Source organism: Penaeus chinensis, chromosome 24 (genome assembly GCF_019202785.1).
Source record: "Penaeus chinensis breed Huanghai No. 1 chromosome 24, ASM1920278v2, whole genome shotgun sequence".
In the NCBI taxonomy this organism is placed as follows: domain Eukaryota; kingdom Metazoa; phylum Arthropoda; class Malacostraca; order Decapoda; family Penaeidae; genus Penaeus; species Penaeus chinensis.
In genome coordinates, this window is record NC_061842.1 from 2,968,635 (window position 1) to 2,973,634 (window position 5,000).

Below are 5,000 nucleotides of genomic sequence, written 5' to 3' on the forward strand. Positions count from 1 at the left end.
AGTGTGTAAATGTGAAAAGGGAGATAGCGTAGGCTGAGCGTCTGCGTGGACGTGTATGGAAGAAAAATGCAAGATCATAAAATTCTTCCTCTTCCTTTCGGGCTGAGCATCCACCTGCTGGCAGTGGGAACCCAGGTGTAGCAAAGTTATAATCTATTCTTGGATATCAGCTTAATATACTCTGATTTGTCTAGCCTTTTTACAGCCTTTCAGGGTTGCGAGATAGGGTAACCAGCAATGTGCTGTTTAGGAGACCCAAGTCCAAGATCGTTAAGCATTCAGCTTTAGTCAAAACCAGAACTTAACACAGATGTCGTTTGTTTTCCTGACTGGGACTGAGTGAAAGTTCTATGACGGTATGATGTTTATTTAGCGGTTTACACTCATTAGGGAGGTCTATAAATGATTCAGTCATGAGAAATTGATAGTTGCGTACATCACCAATTTAATCACAGCGGGGGTGATGTACGTGGAAATCAACACCAGATGTTAAAAAAAATAACTCACGAACATTTACCCCTAAGTTGGCGTCCCAACTCTATAAGTATTTTTAGACAGAGTATAAGCACAAACAAATACACCAAACACTAATTTAAACAAATTAATCTCCAACCCAGAATGGAGATTAACAAACAAACAAAAAAAAAATATATATATAGTGCTGAGGAACTCTGAATAAAAACACTTGTGTAGTTAACGAGATAAAAACTTGTACAAAGAAATTTACTTAGCGGCGGAAGCCAAGTAAAACAATAAAACACCAAAAGGTCATATCACGAAGACTGCCTGAACACCCACAAGGTCAGGCAGGAATCGACCAAGGCAAAGTAAAAACAATAAACAAAAGAACGGCAAAGATAAGCGGAAACGGCCCTTAAAATACGGGCGAGAATGTGGAAGATCTTTCTCCCAGGAGGTACGGATCCTCAAGCTGGGGGAAAGGGAAAAGAAAAGAAACAACCAATCATAAAAACAACAACAACAAAAAACTAAGTAATAACTCAGCTTAAATTAGGAAATGGCACACTGGAGGCACGGATCCTCAAGCAGTGTCCCTTCTATGTGAGTGGTCCTTTGTATGCTCTGACCCTTTGTGCGATCAAAGGGCTGCTTTGGGTTTTCGTGGAAGAGAGTGCACCCTACAAATAGTAATGCGCCAAAGTCCAACAGAGACCAGGTGTCTTTTACACACAACCATTAAATACTTATCTTGCAAAACACGGATTCGTCAACCCTGGCGCGAAGCGAGGTAAATCCACAGCAAGGTAAATCCAAAGCGAGCACAATACCGGGAGCGGAACCACTGTCCAGCATAGAAGTCAGGACCGAACTGTCTTCCCCATAAGCATGGCGCGAAAAAGAAGAAGATAGGCAAAGCTTCGGAAGACCAACCCGATAGTTCGGTAGTCCAAACAACCCAAAGGACCCGAACCACCATGAAAAGAGAGAGGGGGAGAAAAACAAACAGCCAAAATACGTAACAACCATTACTCTCTTCAGGGGTTATATTGACACTTTGGAAGCGTCGCCAAAGAGATGGAATATCAAAAAAATAATAATAAAGGAAAGAATACATAGGAAAACTAGCAATGTACAATATGCGTGGAAATTGTACATTTGGGGTTGTAACTCTCTACGGTATTGGACTTAGAAAATAAATAAATCTCTATTTTTTCTCGGAGACTTCAACGCCATTCAAGTAACGAGACTTGGTTGAAAATACGTTCTTTGGTTATTTTTATAACCATATTCACATTAGTTCTTAACACTGTATTTGGCGGCTCGTATGGCTTTGGTCACGGCTTATGAAGTCGCACTAGAATCACGTGGGCGAGGCGCAAATGGCGGGTGAAGCACCAGCCTCGTGCGGATGCACAGCGAGTGCGCCCGCATCGTCGGTGGAAGCGGAGCCCGGGATGTTTCATCCCAGTCAATGGCAGCATCGTAGAGTTCCCCACGTCCTTAGTTCCGTGGTAGAGGAGGCAGGCATGTGGCCTCAACCACTCGGCGCCCGAGGACGATGTCAGTCCAGGCGAGATCGACCTTAGAGTCGGCGAGTGCGCAGCCGTACACTACATACTATATTTTAGCCTTTCCCTCTTTATTTCTCCTAAATATCACTACCACTAGCGGAGGCGGAACTAATGAGCTACTAAAAGCAATAATAGTGATAGTGACCCCAAAGTACATCATGAAGGGAGTCCTCTCAAATCAAATACAAAAGGAAATGAAGGAAAGGAAATGAATATTAGACTAAAATATATAAGATAAAGAGAACATAAAGATATTGGATAAAAGGGGGGAGAAGATAGTTAAGAAAGAGACAGAGGAAATGAGCTAAACATAAATACAATAAGACTTCTTTTCTTCTTCAGTTAGACAAACCCATTCATTATCCTATCTCGCGCTCATACTAACATCCTTCCTAAGAAATACGTGACAAAAGGCCTCGAGCAAGTATATTTTGAAAGCAAATAATCGGCAGCACATCATAAATCACACCACAGTAAAAGTTGGTCTTCCAGTAAAAGAGAGCAGCAACATTGGATTGCGTAATCCAGTTCCTATTCCTGACATTCCCACAGCAACCAGGATGACGTCATAGCGGGGGAATGATTACTAACCGGGATTACGGTGAGGAAGTTAAGGAGAGACAGAATGTTTCCTTGTCACTGCTTTCTAAGTGTAATCGTACGAAATCACTAATTTGCTCAATCTTAATCTCCACACACACACACACACACACACACACACACACACACATATATATGTTGTGGTGAATATACTACCGCCCAGTTTCACTAAAACAAATTAACGCAAATCAACAAAAGTAACAACTTAATTATCATTTTTATCTCTTTATCAGAATTATCCGAATTTATTTTCTGAATTATCTCTTCTATCTGTAGAAATGCCACCACCTAAAGGTATTTTTTGATGGGAATTACTAGGAAAAAAAATATGTCCCTAAGTTATGAATGATAACAAACTTAGTAACAGTATGAGGCAAAGTTTGGAAGGTAGTTGAACAGGGAAAGTCATGTGAAGATTTTGGTTATATATAGATAGGCTCAACAACAAAGGAAGTAAAAAAAAAAAAAAAAAAAAAAAAAAAAAAAAAAGACAACAGCATTTAACAATAAAACTTAGAAAGGAAAACAATCTTAGCTGGTAGGCAGGGACTCGAAGAATAGCAATCTTGGGGAATCATGGCACTGTTTTGTTTCTTAAATTCCTAATACTTTATTCCCACTTACATTACTTTCTTGCTTATTATTAAAAGTTAAGAAATATTCTTAAAGAACTTCAGAAATATTCAAATTCACTAGACATACAGTCAGTTTTATCGACTTGTTTATTTTTTCACTATTTATTGATTACTTTTATATAAAAAGGATATCCCCTTATTCTAAAATTCTAAAACTCATCAATTGACCACTAGTATATAGTAAAGTTGCAGGTTTAGAAGTTTACTTTGTTGGGAAATAATTATAAACTCGGTGTCCATATTTTTAACTTTCTATCATTGCATTTCTAAAACCTTAAGTATTTAAAAAAAATTGTCATGAACAGTATGCTATTTCGTATTCATAACCAACACAAACATATGTAGACAAAACTTCGAAGAATAATAAGAGCGAATTTCGGTAAGAGCGGCAACACAGGCTGAGAATAGAGACGGACCAAATAAAGGTCTACGTGGGGATCTGGTGAGTCGGAACACACACACACACACACACACACACACACACACACACACACACACACACACACACACACACACACACACACACACACACACACACACACACACGCACACGCACACACGCGTAGAAGACCAAGCGGATTACCGAACGCATTGAAGTTCAAGATGGATTCGTCTCCGCTGCTGTTTTCTCTTCCACTGACGAGTCTGCGTTGCTTATGGGAAAGTTGTCCCCACAAAAGGCTCATCGTCAGTGTTCTCGCCAGACGACACATCAAGGAAACGATCGCGTTATAATTCTGTCTCCCGTTGAATGAGAGGTTGGACAGGGGAAGCCACGCTCTTGATGCATGCCTTGGCTTTCGTGTCAGTATATTCAACAGTGCTCGGTGTTAGGGAAATCCACTGTTTTAGAAATTTGGCTGCAGTAGCGTTGAATCGAAATAAACCGGGGTCTACATTGTACATATATATAAGTGTATGTATGAATATAAAAAATCCTTTATTCATACATGCACACATGCAAATCCACACGCAAATAGACAATTGTACATCGACTGTGAAACTTTACAACAAAATGCCGCACAACGAGGAGAGGTCAGGCGTGAAATTAGCTAGTTGTCGTACTTGCCTCTTGATAGTTAACGTTGGTTCTACACACCTCGAGTCAGTGTACATTAAACAGTGGTTTCTCGTCTCCATTCATCCATCTGTTGGACCGGAATTAGGATAACATTCCTTTTTCTTCAGTACGAATGGAATATATTAAATATAAGAGAAGGTGGACGTATCATAGACTTCACATCATATCATATTATATCACGTGTATCAGATGCTAATGAGACTTTTGGATCTTACTAATTTAACGCAATTTGCAGACTGCTTCTTTTCTTTTCCTGAGGTAAATTGATTTTAGTGGACAATAAACGGAAAATCGGAAATGCACAGAATTCGCTGAAGAATTGAACAGAACGAGTAAGATACTGGGAAAACGAACATTTAAAAAGCCAGATACCTAAAACTAAAACCCAAAGTTGAAACCATGGATATATACATACACACACGCATATACATATGTCTATGTACATATTCATATATATGCACACACACACACACACACACACACACACACACACACACACACACACACACACACACACACACACACACACATACACTCAAACACACACACACACACACACAAACACACACACACAAACACACATATACCCAGCTTTGTATATCTTGTCCTAAATAATAGAAACGGGGAAAGCAATGGTGTCCGGTTTTCATT